The 21,272-nt window shown below is 41.7% G+C and overlaps 2 protein-coding genes across 5 annotated transcripts in view; one reads left to right on the top strand and one right to left on the bottom strand.

Annotated features, from left to right (window-relative positions):
- Window positions 1-20,336, bottom strand: part of LOC141127061 (calcium-binding protein 39-like) — a 76,520-nt gene extending 56,184 nt beyond the window's left edge. The window contains exon 1 of the mRNA XM_073613223.1: window positions 20,210-20,336. The gene's annotated coding sequence lies outside the window, so the exon portion shown is untranslated. The remainder of the gene's footprint in view (window positions 1-20,209) is intronic.
- A 56-nt stretch (window positions 20,337-20,392) lies between these two features.
- The window catches only part of SETDB2 (SET domain bifurcated histone lysine methyltransferase 2), an 86,294-nt gene continuing 85,414 nt past the window's right edge, over window positions 20,393-21,272 (top strand). For 3 of the 4 annotated variants that reach the window (XM_073613220.1, XM_073613218.1, XM_073613222.1), the window contains exon 1: window positions 20,400-20,516. The gene's annotated coding sequence lies outside the window, so the exon portion shown is untranslated. Of the gene's footprint in view, window positions 20,517-21,272 lie in introns of all 4 variants that reach the window. The other variant, XM_073613219.1, reaches the window with a different exon arrangement.

Genomic DNA, 21,272 nt, shown 5'->3' with positions numbered 1-21,272 from the left:
TGGGTTATACCTGCTGTTGGGAGGCCAACATCCCTTGATTCTATGTAAATACAGATTTCCCCTTGGGAATGGGACTTTTTAGGCACAGGTTGTGAAACGATATTTTAAAAAGAAAATGTTCAAATTTATTTATAGTATCAAAAAAATATATAGTCATGTACAAAGAATTACAAAAACATGGAATGTTAAAAAATGCTTACTTGATTTAACATTCCAGGTTTTATAATTCTTTGTACATGACTATATATTTTTTTTGATACTATAAATAAATGTGTTTTTTTTTTTATTGTTTCACAAACACATTTATTTATAGTATCAAAAAAATATATAGTCATGTACAAAGAATTATAAAACATGGAATGTTAAATCAAGTAAGCATTTTTTTAAGGGGGGAAATCTGTATTTACACGGAGCTCAGCTATAAAATGTCCATAAGTATATTTTGCACCCCCTTCTTGCAGCTCTTGATCATGATTGGTCAAATTTTGGGCCCATCTACAACACACTGGCATGGTGAAGTTTGTTAAACTATTTAATATGCAGGCAGTCCCCGGGTTACAAACAAGATAGGGACTGCAAGTTAGGTCGAATTTATTTGTAAGTCGGAAGAGTACATTTGTAAGTGTAACTCCAGCCTGTGCAGTGATGTGGGATGTTCCAGGTGCTTCTGGGCCTGCAGTCGTGTCTTTTGGGGCTCTTGTGGCCATGCAGTACTGCAGTGTGGGATGTGTCCGGCGCTGCAAGATAGCTGCTTGGCAGTATCCGGGAACAGTGTGCAGCGCAAGCGGCCGGCAGTGATGTCACGCCACCTCTGTTCATAAGTAGGAGTCGTTCGCAACTCGAATGTTCATAACTCGGGGACTGCCTGTACAAATTAAAACTTAAAACAGAGGTGTTGTGTGCAATGTGTAGTTTCAAGGTATACATTTTAATATAGTTCACCATACTTTCTTACCTTATTACATTTACAAAGCATTGCAAAATACCCTCCTCCTTGCAGTGGTACACCTGCCTGAGCTTTGCTAAAGTCTTTCTAGGGACAAGCCCATCTTCATTAGAGCTACCAATACAATACACACCCATATCGCCATCAGCATCTAGCAACTGTTAACCAATAGGATCACTACCCGATGTTTTAGGCCTCTTTCACACCAACGGACCGATCGGATCCGCCTGTCCGTTTTTCAAGTGGACCCGATTGGACCATCCATTGTTCTCTATGGAGCGACAGATGTCAGCAGGCATGTGTCTGACACCCACTGGCATCCGATCCGGTAGAAACAGACGGATGGGGATATATTCCCCATCCGTCGATCGGATCGGATGGAGATGAACAGGCATTCTGTTTCCACCCGACCGCCCCGCTGTGTCCGTGTGCGGAGCAGACACAGAACTGTCATTCACCTGCTTGGCAGGGATCAGTGGAGAGATTCCCTGCTGAGCAAGCAGATCCACTTAATGGATTCCACTTCATCTGAAAGGGGTCTAACATAGAAACCAGCATAGATCCATGGGGGTAGCACAGCTTCTTTTAAAGTGTTACCCTAAAAAAAAAAAAAAATAGATCCTGTTTCTTTAAAGCATTATACAACACAGTGCTTATGCAGTGGCCCCCTGTATCACCTGAAATACCTGGCTGTTCCTGCCTGGCTCTGCCCTCCACCCTGTAAACTCTCACCACAGTTTATCATGGCTGCTGAGCCCTGACACCGTGGTTATTTTACGATTTTACGTGCCTCCATCATCCACATATGGCACAATAACCCTTTTGCCTCCAATTTAGTATTTTACGGGTGATACATAGACGATATTGTCATTATCTGGGATGGCCCCGTATCTCGTTAATTAATTTGACACATTGTAATAAATAATAACAAGGTCCTTTCATTCACTCCTGTATGTGACAGTAAAGTCCAAAATGCAGCGCTGAAGGTAGGAGATTAATTAAAAGATGGTGGGTATAGATGGACATAGGGATGAAACACCTCACACCAACTTCAAAAGCGTAATCATAAACCACCGTGCTGACAAATATATTCTTACCAGAGGTCAGATAAAATCAAGCATTGGGGTATATGCCACATCCAATAACTTCTGCAGGCAGCATCATCAGCCTTCATATAGGAAGCAAAATAGAAGCTCTAGGGGATATTAGGATCCTCTGCAGATTCCCAATAGCCAGCAGTGGAACAGTATCAGACTCCAATACCGATCAATGGAAGCAATACGTGCCATACAAGGAAACAATAGTGAAGGCCATAAAAACAATCCTCAATTTATTAAAAACAAGGGGGTACTCACAAATGAAGGAAGAATACAAGCATTTAAATCCAAAAAAGACTGCGGTAGTGGCGTGGTAGCACCCGATCACCTAATGCATTTTAGCCTATTGGCCATTGTCAGATGCTCCTTTGTTTATCATATGTGAAAGTAACACTCTGGCATTCCTTGATCTCCAGCCCAGCCATGACCAAAGCTCCATCCATGCCCAAAACTATATTAAGCCTACAGCAGGCAACTCATATCTCTCATATCACAGATGGGTCAACAATGTCCCAAAGAGCTAATATTGTCATCTTAAACATGACTTCACCAAAGATGCAGACTGAGACCCATGGGCTATTAAGGCAAAAATTAATGGAGAAAGGGTATGCTTCATCCATTGTAGAAGAGGCCTTCGTGTTCTATAAACATAATGAGGCATCGGTGGATAGAAAGGTCAAAACAGGCCTGAGAGGCCAACCCACCAGATTCACCACCAATTTCCACTCTCAATTCAGAAATATGGAGCGCATTTTCATTAAACACTGGTCCATCTTACAAGAGGACCCTCTTCTTACATTCACTATCACAGATCGACCGCTCATTTCATATAGATGGGCCAGAAAAATAAAAACGCAGATTGCGCCCAGTAAAATGAAATCATCTTCCACTATCGGCAGTGCTCCACTAAAGTTCTCCAACATCAGAGGCACGGATCAGTGCCGAAAGGCACTACGCCTTACATGCCAACATGTTCTTCATAAACAAAAAGTGTTTTCCTCTAAAAAGGTAAAAATGTATATCTTATCTGATTTTTACACAACATATCAGAGATTCTGGTATATTGCTTGCCCTGTCCCTGTGGCCTCCTTTACATTGGTCGTACCATCTGGACCCTACGTAAAAGATTTGGCGAACACAGGAGGTTAGTAGATGCAGGGTCCAGGGTGGATTTGATTTAAATCAAGTCAATTTAAATCACTAGTAAATAGACTTGATTTAAATCAAATCAATTTAAATCATAATTTTTAAAGAGCAAATGTCATCTCTGTCCCACAGGGTCTCCTCCTCTGACTTGCTGTTGACTCACCGACAGTTCCATTCACTTTAATGGAATGGCTGGTGATGTGGCAGTGACACAAGGTGAGGGACGTGGCGGCAGCAGGTGAGTGGATGCCCTCTAACAGGCACTGCCAGGATGGATCTGAAATGACAGGTGCTCTTTAAATGTAAGGACTTATTCTTGCTAGTAGTAATAATCTTTAATATTTGCAAACAAAACAAGGGTTTCCTATTTAGAATAAAAAAGCTGTCAGGTTAGTAAAACAGCGATATCAGAACCAATTCAATCATATAGTTTGTAGTGCACATAGATTTGCAAAACAATGGGATAAAGGAATATTCCTAAAGGTTTATCTCATGGTTACTGTGAAATTGTGTGAATGTACCAATGCAGTGCATGTTATCTCAGCTTGCATTCATTGAATGAGTTTACCTAAAATTTTAATATTGCAGAATATATAGCCTCATGCTACATAACCAAGCTCCATTTCACACTGAATAAACTAAATTATTAAAGGTATTTTTCTTTTACCTTGATACAGTATTGAAATTAATCTTCGTACCATAGGTCCAGTCCTCTATAACTGCATTATTGAGTAACTGGTAATTGTGTCCATACAGGGTGTTTGTATGTTTTTTTAACTATGTTGTAATAAAATTTATACTTTTTTAGGCTGGATTCACACCTATGCAGTTTTAGTGCTTTTTGCATTTTGCAGATTTGCGCTACAGTCCATTTAACATGGTTTCCTATGGGACACGTTCTGTAGTGCAAATCTGCAAAATGCAAAAAGCACTAAAACTGCATAGGTGTGAATCCAGCCTTACTGATTCTCTCTCTCATTATGTGCCCACAAAGTCCACAAATGTTTTGACTTGGTCAGTCCTTGAATATAAATGATTAAGGTATCTTAAATAGAAAATTATCTTTAGATAGATTTTACTCCAAAAGCATTTTATTAAAATAAATTTGATAAAAAAAAAAAAATAAATAAAAAATTTATTAAAAACCAAAAAAATTATTTATTTTTAATTTTTTTTTAATCATTTATTTATATCCACCCTGGCAGGGTCTAAAATACACAGTGTCCCCAAACATTTTCTCACCTACCACCAGCAATCTTCCGAAGAATTAAAAGTTTGGGTGATTAAAGTTATGCCTAAGAATCTTCCTGCAGCAGAACGCTTTACGCGTCTATGTACCCGTGAATCATACTGGATAGATCTGTTAGATACTCTGGCACCTGGAGGATTGAATGAGGAGTTGGAGATCAATCCTCTTCTCGAACAATATCAGTGACTTCTTTATAGTGTGACTCGCCTTGCAAACATGTGAGTCACAGATATGATCCTCACCCTGGGCTGGGACCTTTATGCCTGCAAGGGTTGTCACCTCTTTCACAATTGTCGTTTACACATGTATCCTCTTAATTTTTCCTAAAAACTTTCCATTATCTGTTTTAGGTTACGGACCCTTATGGTCTTAAATGTTATCCCTGATTTCCAGTAATAGTTAGTGCACGATGTCCACCGGTTTTTACCCTTTATGAACTATATTTTTGATAGCTAATACTATTTTTATCCTTGCAAGATACATTTTTTTTTTTTTTTTTTTATGTTTATATTTACTTTTATTATCGTTATTTTTTATCCCATCTTTTCTAATCCACCTTTTTCTTGTTTCTTTCTTTTACCTTTTATATCCAAGTTGTATTTATAGTTGGTGGTCATTTTCTGATTTATATACTCAATTACTGTTATTATAAGTTTTCCAACTAGCCTATCTTCCAGGATTGGTGGGTATAGTTGTTCCACGAACACCAATCTCAGAATTACATTAATACCACCATTAAGATGGCCGAACCCAATGCCTGAAGGAGCACGCATGCTCCGAATGCACGCACCAGCCCGCTCTACCTGATACCCGGAAGTGACGTCGGTGGTCTTTCCCCTGTGTATACCTATGGACTAGGAAGTGCTGGGAGCCACCAGCACAGCTGTGCCCTGAAGTGATACCCTTACACGTCGCAGCTTGTCCTCCCTCTAGAGCGGATGAACCCGTCACTATGTCCACACCACGCTGACCTCCCTTTACCTACACTGTGAGTGTGTATATTATTTGCTGCCATTAAATCATTTGAATACTTTACTCAGATGGTGCTGCTCTCTCTCCCTGTGTTTTATATATCTGCAGAGTTTCCTTCTGGCTCTTCCCTGAGCCTGCAGCCATCTACAGACCGCAGTTCATCTTAGAGACTGTTCATAAGAGACTCTCAGAGATACTCAGTTGTTCTCTTACTGTTCATAGCCTATACCCCCCCACCTCCTAAAGCTATAGTGCGCCATTATTGTTTTGTTATTTATGTGCCTCCACCATCCACAGCCTTGCTCTGTCCTCTGTCCTCTATCCTCCTCTCCCCATCCTGCCTGTCAGCTCTTACCAGTGCCTGCTCCCTCCCCTCCTGCTGCTGAAATTACTTTTGATTCTTCATATATAATCCTTTTTTGTTTCCTAATGATATGTGCCACAGTGTCTGTGTTGTTATAAAAAATATACTTGATTTCAGAGCGCCACCCGGCACTCACTTGACCAACTGCCTCTCCCCTTCTCTCCTCCAAACTACCTGTCAGATCGAGAGAGGAGAGAGGCGGCCGGTCACGTAAGTGCCAAGCGGTACGCTAAAATCAGGTACACCGGCATTTTTTTTTTTTTTATAAAACAGAGATTGTGACACATAGCATTAGGAAACAGAGGATTATATATATAGATTTGACAGTGGCTTAAAGCGGTTGTACAGTCATTGTCATTCAGACGTGGAACCCCCAACCTGGTCCCACCCCCTCTCTCCCCTGATTGGCTAACTGACTTTGATTGACAACCGCAGAACCCATTGGCGCCGCTGCTGTGTCTCAGCCAATCAGGAGGAGAGTACCGGATGGTTAAGACACTCATGGACATCGCTGGAGAGAGATGGGGCTCAGGTAAGTAATTGGGGGGTGCTGGGGAGGCTGCTACACACAGAAGGTTTTTTATTCTGAATGCATCTGCCTTTTATACTCCTTTGACAACTTTAACTCCTATTGCTTTATACAATGATGCTAATGGGCTGAAGGCACAAAATAATACAGCTTATTAATAGGTAAACGCCTTAACTATTCTTTAGAGATGACTAAATCTTAATCCTCTTAAAGCGGAGTTCCACCCAAAAGTGGAACTTGCATTTTAAGGAGTCCTAACCCCCTGTCATGCCACATTTGGCATGTCATTTTTTTTTTCAGGAGGGGTACCTAGTTTTGACACACTTTTTGTGGCTGCTGACTTTTAATAAACTGAAAAACGAGTGGAACTCCACTTTAAGGTGGTCAAAATAATTTTTTGACTTCTATTCACCACACACCAATAAAATGATAATCTGTGTGGAGGATATAGATTTAAAAAGTGTATATGTATGGTCAAATTTTTAAATCACAGTCATTTATAAATTGAATATTAAATTATTTTTAGCCTACTCCTAATAATCTTAACAATTTTGAAGTTTAAAAAAAGTTTTTGAAGAATCCCACACACTTCCTTGAATGCCGTGACACTTATTCACTATGTCCTGTGAATATGTACTGCTTCAGAGCCTGCCTTCTGAACTACAGTGGTGCTGACAGGAGAAATATCAGGAGCTGGAGTCGGTGCAGGAATCACTGCTTGTAGGTAGCAAGGTACCATGGGGTATGTAGTCCTTATAAACCAAAGGATTAAGCAGAGAAGCTGTAAAACATGCAGGGAATCCAAGCAGTTGTAGAAAGAGATGGAGACCATTTACAACGTGAAAAATAATCTTTAATTGGATTGTCAAAGTAACTTTTGCTATTTCAACAGTTATTGCTTGCTATTGCTGTTTAGTTTGTATTGCTGCTTCTTTTGTATGTTATAAAAAAATAATTTCAGCTCAGAACTGGTTCAAGCTTGGGAGGAAAAGGGGGTCTAAATTCCAATGCTGCGTGGAAATCGGCAACATTTTTAGATTCTAGAATACAGTTATAACATGTATGACCCAGTGAACTTGCTGAGCAGGTATTTGAAACAGTCCTGCATTGATTAGGCATAATACATTACACACACTGGCTTGAATCAAAGGCATTCATAGCAGTATCTGGCTTTCTGAATGGCGTCAGTGCCCCTTGCTTCAAACATACATGAGCTATGCAAAAATCTTTTAGTGAGAATGCATTGCTTGTGTATAGCTAGAAAAGGCAGCTGTACATAAAGATCTAAGTTACAGGCTTAACTTTCCTAGATAAAAGTCCAAAGGGAACTTACAATACTTCTCATTATGCCCTTATTTATTAAGGCAAACAAAGTGCCATAATGTGCATCAGCCAAGCAGTGACTATCCGTGTTTTATTACCTCTCTAGACTAGAAAAGGTGACATCCAATTTGCTATGGGCGGCTGCTCATTAGGACATTTTATTAATTTAAAATCCTTCGGAAAATCCTCCATCTGTTTATGATCTGCCGTCAAGCACGCACTCATAAGGTGGTGTGTGTTATCAATTCAGCTGTACCCTACTCTTAGTGATTCTATGAGCCAGCCCTGTGGGCACCATGTCCAATAAGCTTCTATAGAATATACTTGGTAAAATTTTATCAAGGTAGGTCACCAAATCTTTTCTCAACCCTCTCCGTTTGCATGGGCTTGGGACCTGCATGCACAATGCGACAACGTGTGTGTAGCCTATTTGTAAACACAAACCAGAGTCAATTTAGACAGGAGCCAGTTAACCTACCAGCATGTCTTTGGAGCGTGGGAGGAAACCGGAGTACCCGGAGGAAACCCACTCAAGCACAGAGAAAATAAGAAAACTCTATGCAGCATAAGCTTTTAAAACAATCATATTGTAGTCAGATGTTTTATTTAAACACAGATTCATTGTTCTCAAGTAACCCGTTGTTTTAATGTGAACTGTTAGGGTTAAATGTGTTTGTTGCAGGCTGGCTGTTAAATGAGCTTAATTTTTTTTTTTTTTTTTTTTTTTTAAATGCGTCTCTTTTTCATGTGCTCCTTGCTGCAAAGGCCAGGTATAGGTTGGGATGGTTGCCATTTGTTTGTACAGTTGGCGAGGGGGCGCACTGGATACCTTTGCTGCCATCGTGCTATTGCTGGGTGTCCAGTGAGTCCCTATACCTTTAAGGAATGGTGGGCTCCCTCCAGGCATACCTGCTCTTAATCTATCCATTATTATAAAAGTGCCTCAACTTTGGAGACCCTCAGAATTTATAGAGTTAGGACTGTAGTACACTGGGGTGCAACGACGTGGCCTCGGCAGCTTATGCATATATTCATAAATGTGTGCAACTAAACCCCTTGTTTTAACGTGACCTGTTAGACAGGGTTAATTCGGTTTATTGCAGGCTGGCTGGTAAGTGAGCTGGGAAATTTTTGCATGTTGTTTTTAACATGCTTTACCCTTCCATGTGCTCTTAGCTGCAAAGGCCAGTTATAGGTTTGTGTGCCTGCCATTTATTTGTCCCATTAATTATCTTCGACCACAATTTTGTAGTGGTGTTGCATTTCATTAACCACTTAAGGACCAAGCCTCTTTTTGAGATTTGGTGTTTTTTTTGCTAGAAAATTACTTAGAACTAGGGCTGGGGAAAAAATCGATTTGAAATCTTGAATTGAGTTGAGAGGTCAAGTTGATTCAAAATTTAAGCAAATCGTTTTTGTTTTTTTCACCGTGCCGGTCCTGAGGAGCTGCGGGCAGGAGTTTTTAGGCGAGGCCGTGGCTATGGCCTAGTCCGCGAGGCCGGACGCCGTGGACTAGGCCGAAGCTGCGGCCTCCTCTAAAAACTCCTGCCCGCAGCTCCTCAGGACCGGCGCGGTGTCCAAAAAAAAAAAAAAAAAAAAAAAAAAACTCGAATCGTGAATTTCGTGAGTTTTTTTTAAAGAAAATCGCAGAATAAAACGGCAATACTTTCTGTCACACCATATTTGCGCAGCGGTCTTACAAGTGCACTTTTTTTTGGAAAAAATACACTTTTTTGAATAAAAAAATAAATAAATAAATAAGACACCAGTAAAGTTATCCCAATTTTTTTTTAATATTGTGAAAGATAATGTTACGCCGAGTAAATTGATGCTCAACATGTCACGCTTCAAAATTTCACCCGCTCGTGGAATGGCGACAAACTTTTACCCTTAAAAATCTCCATAGGCGACGTTTAAAAAATTTCTACAGGTTGCATGTTTTGAGTTACAGAGGAGTTTTAGGGTTAGAATTATTGCTCTCGCTCTACCGATCGTGGCAATACATCACATGTGTGGTTTGAGCACCGCTTTCATATGCAGGCACTGCTCACATTTGCGTTCGCTTCTGTATGCGAGCTCGGCGGGACGGGGCACGTTTAAAAAAAAATATTTTTTTCTTATTTTACCTTTTATTTTTACACTCTTAAAAAAAAAAAAAAAAAAATTTCACTTTTATTCCTATTACAAGGACTGTAAACATCCCTTGTAATAAAAAAAAAAAAAAGCATGACAGGACCTCTTAAATATGAGATCTGGGGTCAAAAAGACCCCCTGGGACTGCAGATGAGATATTTTTCAGGCAAGCGCTATTTTTACTGCTAAAGCGCCTGAAAAACGCCTCCAGTGTGGAAGGGGTCTAATGGTTAAGGATAAAAACTCCACATAACCCCTTGAAAATTTTCTTCAAAAGAAGTACTTTTTTTTTTTTTTACTTCCCTAAAAGACAAATATTGGAATTATCTTGTTTAACAAGTACCTTCAAAGCTTCCTGTATGAACAGCCTAGACCAGTTTTGATAAAAATAAATTCTTGCACCAGGGTGGATTTGATTTAAATCACTAGTAAAAAGGCTCGATTTAAACCATAATTTTTAAAGAGCAACTGTCATCTCTGTGGAACCAGGAGGGCCGGTGGGGGACCCAAGAGGAGGAGGATCAAGGCTTCTCTGTGTAAAACCATTGCACATAGCAGGTAAGTATAAACATGTTTCTTTGCTCTTTCATTCAGTGGGAAATCGCATAAATTTGAAGGGCGGAGAATGCAGCATTAGACTGTTTTGAGGATATGACACCCCTTCCCCTTATCACAACACACATACCTACAAAAATTCTAGCACTGTATTCTTCGTTGTTTAGTGCCTATTCACACCATATGGGTTAAGCTGCACTGGGCAGCATTAACCAATGCTTCGTCATAGACAAGGCAATCTTGTCTTATTGTTTCTGTTGATACCAATGCTCTGCATTGGTGTGCACTGAAAAAAGTAGAACAACCTGCATATTTACATACCACAGCATGTTGCGAAAGCACTACTCTGCATCCTAACGTGCTGCGGTGCATAAAGGGCAGCACAGTGGTGTAGTGGTTAGCACTTTCACCTAGCAGCAATAGGGTCGCTGGTTCAAATCCCGACCACGACACCATCTGCCTGGAGTTTGCATGTTCTCCCTGTACCTGCGTTGGTTTCCTTCGGTTATTCCGGTTTCCTCCCACACTCCAAAGACATGCTGGTAGGTTAATTAGATCCTGTCGAAAGATTGGCCAAATATATGTATGTGTTTGTATGCGTGTCAGGACCCCATGTGGCAAAGGACCATGCTATACCGCAGATGGACACTGGCGGCAAAAAGCGCCGTGAGGCAATTCAGTTTGCATAGATAGCTCTATACAAGTCATTCATTCGTTCACAGTTCCAAGGACATGTAATTTTTTGTGTACAGAAGTTGCGTCACTGGTTAGGGAAACCTCCGGTTTCCCTAACCACTGATGCAACTTCCGCTATCCGTGGAACGCACGCCGTACAGCGGCGTACCCGGAACTTACTGATGCCTGTTTTACAGAGTCGTCTCGTGAGTGGCGTTTGTTTGATTGCGCATTTGAATTAGTATTAGCAGTACTTAACTATCGGCTTTTTCATCTCTGTTTCCCATTATGAATGATCTATTTCGGTCCATCTGCATGGAAACTTCTCTGAGAGTCCAGTTTTTACACATCAGATCTTTTAGATCACAGCCCTATTGACCCCTAGACTGCAAAGCTGAGGGTCCATTAACTCTGGTGAGTGTGGTCACCAGAGGAAAGTGTGGCACTTGAAAAATTCTATCCTGAACCACCAAACACTAGAATTTGCATTTAGAGCACTTAGCACTTTATTCATTATAGATGTTTAGAACTTGTCAATATCGTCACGGTCAATCATTTACAAGCACATTTTCCCGTTGATGTTTTATATTCTGCTAGCGCCGTTAATTTATGTATTCATTTTTTAAGGTTATAGCCCCTTTGTAATAGCTGCTGCGGTTTATGATTTGTTATTCACTATTCCATCTAGCGCAATTTCTATTTAGCAATACAGATTGAGAATTATAAAACCACTCCCATACAGATTCACTTTGCATATGGACACAAACAGCTATTTCTCCAGAATAAACAAAAGATAGGAATCTGCAACAAAGTTTGTTAAAAATCCCTGTAATGTACATAGATCACCCCGAGGGGAATGTTTTTTTTTCTCAACAAAAGTGGAGTTACTCTTTATTAAAATGAATGGCATTTAAAAAAGAAAAACTTCCCAGTTCCAATACTGAAAATGTTTTTTTCCGGTAGAGCGGGTTAGAAGACATTTGCTGTATATGCAAATATATCTTATTTTGGTTTCCTAACCAACATGTGGTATTTAAACTTCTAAATGGCGGTCTGCTCTACCTCTGATGTATGTGTGTCAGAAGACATCCCGAGTCAGAGCAGAGAAATCTTCTAACACACCAGAAAGCCATTCCCCCCAAACAATCACAATTTTTTTTTAACTAGTATGACACAAATTAGTCAACCGAAAGTGGAACTTCCACTTATTTGCTTCCTTCCCCCCTCTGGTGCCACATTTAGCACCTCTCAGGGGGGAACGGGGACCTGTTTTTGACAGGTCCCTGTCCCCAATTCCGGGACACGGGGCCATGGCGCCGTCCCTCAGCCCCCCCTCCTCCTTCCTCCGCTGCCGGGCCAATTAAAAAGCGCAGCGCGCTTTGCGCAGTATGGAACAGGCTGTGAAGCCAAAAGGCTTCACTGCCGGTTTCCCTTAGTGGAGATGGGGGCGGCACCACCCGACAGCCAATCCGAAGATCAGCTGGGGCGCCGACATCGTGGACATCGACAAGTGTCCATATAGTAAAAGTCAGCAACTACAATATTAGTAGCCGCTGATAATTAATTTTTATTTCCCCAAGTGGAACTCCTCTTTAAGAGGAAATTTGGCAGATGACTTTTAAATATCACATCTTTATATCAATAGCGCTTACTTCATTTAGGGGGCCCCAAGTGCTGCCCTTGAGATCACCAGGATCAATAGGACTCACATAATTATCAATGCATTTAATGCTGCAGATATTAAAAGTGAAGTTCAACTTGAATAGAATTGATTATGCGGTCATGGGGACCCAAGAAGTAAAATAAACTGTGCAGCTTTGAAAAATGCTAAAAAAAAATGTTGCCACTGCAAGGCATATTTTTTCATTTGCCCAGAGTTGGGCTTTAAAGGGTAAAAAAAGTAGAAAATAAAAATAATATAGTGTATACAATAGTGACACAAGCCATATTGTAAATTGAATGTTATTAAAAATTACATTTTCTTTTCAATCTTCAGCTCTGTGATTTTCTGAAAATACAATGCAATATGGCTACCTGGAGGTGTTCTGTACACAGAGTGTGTACCCCCAGAAACATTTTCTGCATGTGTGATTGGCTCACTGATTTTCCCAGAAGTCTGCACTAAGATACAAGTCAGATTTCTGGCATCGCCTGCAACAAAAATGTAATTTTTGGTGAGATACTCTCAATAGGAAATCACATCTAAAGGGATGCAGGCCCAGCAGCTTTCCTCAGAGCCCTGCAGGTGCAGCAGACGATTGATAATTATGAAACCACTTCCATTAGATTCACTTTTCCACATGGACACAGACAAACACAAAGGGATTTCATCAGAATAACAAAAAGGTAGGAATCTGCAACATTTATTAAAATCCCTGCAAAGTACTTAGATAACCCAGAGGGGAATTATTTTTTTCAACAAAAAAAGTGTAGTTACTATAAGTTTCACTTTCTGTCAAATAGAAGACTACACAATATTCATGTACAATATTTCACATTTATCTGACTAAAAAAAAAAAAAAATTGATATTTTTCACATTTGACCTTTTTTAATTCTAATTGTAAAAAAGAAATAAAACGTATACAAAGCCACCATATATTCCCTCTAAACCAGGACAGGTATGGGCAAGAAATGATCCTGGCTGTTTGGTTAGGGAGATTAGCTGGCTTTTATAATAGTAGCCCTCCCATCTTCAGAACCTAAGACATGGTTGTAATTGGGTTTATTTATAAAAGCATAAACAGCCCTACAATTAGAAACTAAAGGTAGATTTTCATTTACAGTATAGTGATTCTTCCATTTACAATGACTAAATAGCTTCAAAAAGGTGTGCCTCCCCATAATGAAACCATGAGCAAATGTTTTCTTGTGATTATAAAACAATATAAAAGAAAAAACTGCGATGATTCAGAATCATCATACACTCCATTGTTAAAGTGGTTATACACCCTGTACAACCACTTTTACCTACAGGTAAGCCTATATTAAGGCTTACCTGTAGGTGCTTGGAATATCTCCTAAACCTCCATGGTTTAGGAGATATTTACTAAAAAGATGAGCGCCGATGACATTGGCGCATGCGCCCTTTAGAAACCGTTTCTAATAGGGGTCATGCCACGACTGGCGGCGTATGCGTGGGAGTGACGTCACGCGACTCCGGCCAGTCACAAAGCCGGAGTTCGCAGCCCCGAGGGGCGAAGATGGATACTCCCCGCTCGTGGGGACAACGACATCGCGAGCTTTGGTGTCAGGTAAGTGACACATAATGGGCTACTATGTGATGCATAGTAGCCAATTATGCTTTACCTTTGCAGGGAAATAAAGAGGAAGTAAAACCCACCAGGGTTTACTTCCTCTTTAATACCCAGTACAGATGTCACAATGCTTGGTCACCATCGTATGAAATTATAAGAAGACGGTGATCTGAAATGTCAGGATCACACCATACTACTGTATACACCAAGTTCACTTCAATGCCACTGCTGATCGTTTTAAAACCTGAACTCCAGGAAGACAACTATTTTATCTGCCAAATGTTCTGAATTCTTATCCATCCAGTCCTGAGATTTACACAGCATCGATAGACGTCACAGTCCAGTGGATGACACCACTAAAAGTATCAAGCAAGTCAAAACCTAAAACTAAACCTAAATCTACCCCCCTCTTCTAAGCCTATACTATCTGCCCTGTAAAAGGAAAGATGCCCATTCTTACCTATTCTTAGGGCACTCTGGTCAGTTCCCAGCGCCGGCTTCAGTATAGAGGAGGGACAGCCGGCAAAGGATGCCCCATAGTAAGCCTATGGGTGACATCATCACACAGGGTCTGCCGCCGTTGTTGGAGATCTCTGCACTTCACTGAAGCCAGTGCTGGAGAGATTATGTGACCGAACCGGCGCGATCTCAGAATAGTCTAGGCATCTTTCCTTTTACAGGGTAGATAGAATAGTCTTAGAATGTGGGGTGGCAGTAGATTTAAGCTTAGTTAGGTTTCGACTTGCCTTCCACTTTAAAACTGAACTTCATCCTTAAGCCCCATACACACTATCAGATTTTCTGCTGATTTTTTCCTTTAGATTTACCAAAACCATATAATATGAGGTCAAACCTTAGGAGTTTCAATTTGTGTGCAATCAGGCAGGCCCTTGCACTACATGGTTTTGGTAAATCTGAAGACAAAAATCAGCAGAAAATCTGATAGGTTGGTTACTCTCATTTTACTGCAAACTTGAATCTCTGCAAAACAAACCCCGAAGCTGCAGCAGCTATTCTGAGCCCACATTTATTTCAGGTCTTAAGACCTTCAATCATTCACCTCTCCTCTTGTTTTCCTGTTGCTGGCCTCTCCCAACCTTCTCTGCCATCGATCATTTTGTTTTTATATGAAAGAACACATCCCCAGCATTCCTCGGGGTGTGTATACTTTAGCTGTGCAATCTGCTGATCATATGCTTGATTACAGATCAAGCAACTGATCAGCAGACTGCACAGCTAAAGTTTGCAACACTCACCCAATAGCCAGCAGGGATAAGCATGCACCTCTAAAGGGATGACATCAATGGGTTTCAAATAGGGGTGCACCGAATGGATTTTTGGTGCCGAAACCGATACCGAAAAATACACTAGGATGAAAACTGATACCGAAAATAAACAGTTTTTCAAAAAAATGTATATTTTTATATAAAATTGTATTATATTCGACTTTTTAATTAATATCATCAATTTAAATTAATATGAATTTATTGTTGGCCATTATTGGCACCTTTGGTGCAAGAAAAGCTCAAGAAAGTTCAGTACACAGTCTCCAACCATCTCTTGTATCATGTCCCCAGTCTCTAATCATCTGATACAGGGGATGGTCAGAGACTGCAGACATGCTACAGGTGATGGTCAGAGACTGTGGACTTAGTACAGATTGTCAGAGATTGCAGATATACCACAGGAGACGGTCAGAGACTGCAGACATGGTACAAGAGATCAATGAGGCCTCACCAGTTCCCATCAGACGCAGCCTGCCAGTACTCATCACATGCAGCTTGCTTGTGTCTGGATGCAGCCTCACCTGTGCCTGGATCAGAGCGGCTTCTCTGTGTGTCCTGGAGCTGTGAATTGTATTTCCCGGGCGCGGCTGCAGTAACAATGTCCTGCCTCCTGTGATCACGTCACGCTGATTCAATGTCCCGCCATTGGATCAGTGTGCCGTCTGTCACAGGAGGCGGGACACTCCCAGGCGGCTGCAGTAACAATGTCCCGCCTCCTGTGACAGTCGGCACACTGATCCAATGGCGGGACATTGAATCAGCATGACGTGACCACAGGAGGCAGGACATTGTTACTGCAGCCACCCGGGAAAAACAATTCACAGCTCCAGGACACACAGAGATGCCGCTCTGTGGAGAGGAGGAGAGGGAGGGAGGACTGGGGCGAGCCAGGAAGACGCCCCCGCAATGGGTGGCACCAGGGAGTGGAGGCCCACCCAGGCTCCGCCCCCATTTTCGGCAACATTTTTCTTCTTTTGGCAATGCGCCGAAAACATGATTTTCGGCCGATATGTTTTGGCGGCCGAAATTTGGGTGCATCCCTAGTTTCAAAAGAGTTATTTCTGGAAAACAGAATAACTCAACTGAAATTGTGAATGTGTGTGTGTTTATTACATTTTAGGTACAGTAGATCTAAACCAAATCACTAAACCGTTATAAGCTTTCAAAAATTGCTTTCTATCATTTTATATCTGCAACCTGGTGATCCCGCCATGAAGTTTAGGGTGGCATCTGTCTCCCAACTGTGCTCATGCATTGTCACCCTCTCACCCGCACGCCTGCTAGAGACTATCAGCTACTACTACACAGTGCTCAGGGATGGTTAACTGTGGTCTCTAACAGGAAGACGCACAATGATGTGCAGCTGACATTGTAATATGTGCATGTAGACAGGAAGTGACTGATATAGCCCAGAGGAGATCAGCAGCACAGACATACATAAAAGAATTTAAAAAAAAAAAAAAGTGAAAATAGTATTTTATGACAAAAAAAAATCCCAACTGTTTATGATATCATCCAGTTACGGTAATATTTTTACCAAAGTTCAGCTTTAAATTAGGTATATTTGTTGGTTGGCACTGGTAGGTAGGTTGCTCTTGCAATAAACGAGCCTGTCATTGGGGATGTTTACAGATCCAGACTTCAGGAGAGTTATCTTTATTGGGGCTTCACTATCTAGTGTTACTCTGACCTGGAACAAGCATCCTGCCAGTGAAGTCTGTAAAATTGAATCTTCCACCCTGAATACTTGTTGCGTTTTAGGTCCCCTAAGATTGTGATGACAGACCCAGAGCCGAGGTTATCGCTGTGCCTATATTATGGAGGAAAGTCATATTACCTTCTACAGCAAACACTGTATGCTGGCAGAATGCCCGGGTGACATTGTCTAAACCACCGGAAGGACCAAGTATTGTCATCTCATCATCAGATTCATCACATGCCACTCTGTGTAAACATACACACTGACAGGACCAGCTTGTTCACAATTCACACCACACCCTCCCTTCATGTACACTCACAGGAGAAAGACAATCCGTGTATATCCTTCCCATTGCCTGGAATCTCTCACACCTACGGACACTTACCACATGCACTTTACTTATAGCTTTCCAATCCTGCATGGTATTGCTGAAAGGACTGTGTGTGACTGGCTGCATGTCTTTTACACAGTAGTCAGAGGGTAGTAGTGCAAGTCACAGCTAGCCAGCTACATGAATAAAATAAGAGATTATTGCAAAAAAACAAAAAAGTTCTTCCTTTGCCCTGCCAGTCCAGTATCTTTATCGTCCTGCAGACCAGTCCTGGTTCTGATTTCTCCTGAAGGGACTGTAGAGGTTCTAAATCCTGAACATTTTTGACCTTACGTATTCCTTGTAATAAAGAGGAACTTCCCCTTCACCTTTATGCACACTGGACGTTAAAATAACATTATAAAAACGCCAGTAGCTTTGCAGTGAGTCTTTCAACGTTTTTTTAATGTTTTTGCAATAGCGTTTTTTTTTTCGCGTCTTTTTTTTTTTTTTTTTTCTCAATAGATCAAAAACGTTAAACACTGGTGAGCCACGTTTTTGAGAGAGATTATCGACGTTTATCAGCGTTTGGCGTTTTTCGTGGTCAGAAAAACGACTCCTGAACGCGATTTTATGGCGTTCAGAAAACAGCCCATAAACTCCACTGCTGATAAACATCCAAAAACGTGTGTGCATGGACACATAGGATAACATAGAGGGGAGTTTATGGGCTGTTAAAAAAAAAAAAAAAAAAAAAAAAAAACGCCCAAACTCCCAAAAACGTCCGTCGATGATCTTCAGTGTGCATGGAGCCTTATTGTGAACTTCAATACTCTCCATGTAAAGCCCCTCCCCCCTATTTTTTTTGTTTTTCTTTATTTTTAGGCCCCACTCGCAGTTCACGTAGCGAAAATGTACGTTCTCACTCGTGCAATTTTTTTTTTTTGGGGGGGGGGGGGTGATTTACATGTTTCCAAGTGCTGTGTATAGGGCAGCCCATCCATTGGGGCGTGTTCATTGCATAAAAGAAGCTCCTGCATCCTTTCTGGCGACACGCTTCAAGCTATTTTTTTTTGCACGTATTTTTTTTTTGCGATTTCCGCACATTTTTGTGTCGCGACATTTGAGGCAAAGATGCAGTGCATTTGGGGTGCATTTAAGAATAAATAGCACCCAAACGAGCATCGCGCATTTTTTTTTTCTAGGCAAAATGGGGCCTCAGTTTTGGATGGAGTGGAGAGAGAAATTAGAACACCTAACAGTTTTTATTGCGGTCCGTGTCCCCCCCCCCCCCATCATCACCAAAAGTGAAAGAAAAGCCCAAATTTTGGGGTTGTCCCCAGATCAGGAATAGAGGGGACACTAGTTCTGGTGACAACTCTCACTTTTTTTTTTAACCCTTTCTCCGACCAACAATTGCAGTTTTACTGCGGCCGTTTGGCTCCTCTGAGTCGCCTTTCGACCACTAGGGGGCGCACGCCGGAGCCGACGAGCGTTACCGGCGGTCGCGATGACCACTGGGCACCCGCGATCGCTCCACACAGACAAAACGGAGATCTGTCAATGTAAACAGACAGATCTCTGTGCTGTCAGGGGTACTAAGTATGAACAACGATCGCTCTCCTCACGCAGGCAGTCCCATCCCCAATACACAGTTGGAATCACTCCCTAGGTAACACAGGTAACCCCTTGATCGCCCCCTAGTGGTTAACCCCTTCCCTGCCAGAGACATTTACACAGTAAATCAGTGCATTTTTATAGCTCTGATCGCTGTATAAAATGTGAACGGTCCCAAAAATGTGTCAAAAGTGTCAGATCTGTCTGCCGCATCGTCGCAGTCCCGATAAAAAACGCTGATCACCGCAATTACTAGTAAAAAAAAACAAAAACAAAAAAAAAATATAATAATAATAATAATAATAATGCCATAAATTTATCCCTTATTTTGTAGACTCCATAACTTTTGCGCAAACCAAATCAATATATGCTTATTGCGATTTTTATTACCAAAAATACGTAGAAGAATACATATCGGCCTAAACTGAGGAAAAAAATTAGCTTTTTTAAAAAAAAAAAAGAAAAAAAAATGGGATATTATAGCAAAAATTAAAGAATATTGTGGTGTTTTTTTTTCCAAAATTGTCGCTCTTTTTTTGTTTATAGCGCAAAAAATAAAAACCGCAGAGATGATCAAATACCACCAAAAGAAAGCTCTATTTGTGGGGAAAAAAAAGAGGACGTCAATTTTGTTTGGGTGCAACATCGCAGGACCGCACAATTGTCAGTTAAAGCGACGCAGTGCCAAATCGCAAAAAAACGGCCTGGTCATTGAGCAGCCAAATCCTCCGGGGCTGAAGTGGTTAAAGGATTTCCTTTTACTTCCTGTTTCAGTTATAAGACAGGAAGTGAAGTGACATTTCCCCAATGGGGACACAACCTGACAGGGGTGACAACCCTCCCTTCTTCTATCCAACATGAAAACAAAGTTTTGGATTGAGTTGTCCTCTCTGTCAGGTGTGCGGTCACAGGTTGCAGTGTCACACACAGGCCTGAGCGGAGTGTGTGGGCTCATGGTGGTGTCACAGCCCGGAGAGTACACCTATCACACGGCCCCCTATGTATTACATACACATATATACACGGTGATAGAAGTAAGGAGCGCACACCTACCGGTGACCACCGCCGCCCTCCGCTGTCTCCTCTCTCCACCTCTCGTGTCAGGAAGAGCCGGCGCTTCCGTACTGCCCAGCTGTGACACTGCTCCGTTGCCATGCCAACAGCCGTGAGTGACACGAGGAGGGAGGCGGAGGGGCGGGGCCAGCGCGCTTTAAACAAAACTTTATTGACAACGTGATTCGGCAGCGGAGGGGGGAACTTCCGGGTTGCCACGCAAAACATGGCGGCGGCCAGGATGTACGTGGTAATCTTGTGTTTGGGTTCCGGGTTGGCCTTGGCGGATGTTTTATGATTGGAGTCGGTAGGTGTTGAGCAGAGGGGGAGGCTCGGTGTGTGTGTGGCTGCTGTGTAATGTTGAAGTCAGTTATATGGATGGGAGATTGGAGGTGATGGCATTTACTATATGGCTTTACTATAGTGTGGTCATACATCACAGGGCATGACTTCTATCCTCAGCACAGGCAGGTGGAGGGGCAGTCTATGGCAGCAGTTGGGACAGACTATAACAAAGCTGATGGGGCTTTCAATGGTCACATGTTATTTAAAGGCACAGTTCACCATTTGGAAAAAAGTGCTAAATACACCCACATTGATGAAAGAACACAAGACACGTTTATTATGGTTTTTGCATTCAGGCCTGCAGAGCATTGAGTCCATCATAAAAGCAGCGTAGATATTTGCCAGCACACCAAAGATCGGCACAAAGTGGCGTTCAAACGGGTAGTTTATTGCATGATCACAACACAAGAAAGGTGCAACGTTTCGGAGTCACGCAGGACCCCTTCATCAGGCACAAGGCAAGCCTGACCAAGGGGTCCTTGCACCTTTCTTGTGTTGTGATCATGCAATAATCTACCCGTTTGGACGCCGCTTTGTGCCGATCCATGGTGTGCTGGCAAATATCTACGTTGTGACTTGAACCAGTATCCGGCTGGTTGTTGCTTCAGCACCCAAACCTTGAGAGCTTATACCAGGAACGTGAGCGATGGGAATATGAAGTATGACATCATAGAAGCAGAGCTCAGCCCTTGGGAAAGATGGGACTTGTAGTTCATTC

Source organism: Aquarana catesbeiana, linkage group LG02 (genome assembly GCF_042186555.1).
Source record: "Aquarana catesbeiana isolate 2022-GZ linkage group LG02, ASM4218655v1, whole genome shotgun sequence".
Classification (NCBI taxonomy): Eukaryota; Metazoa; Chordata; class Amphibia; order Anura; family Ranidae; genus Aquarana; species Aquarana catesbeiana.
The sequence above is the reverse complement of the archived record's forward strand: the minus strand, read 5'-3'. Positions and strand labels throughout refer to the sequence as shown.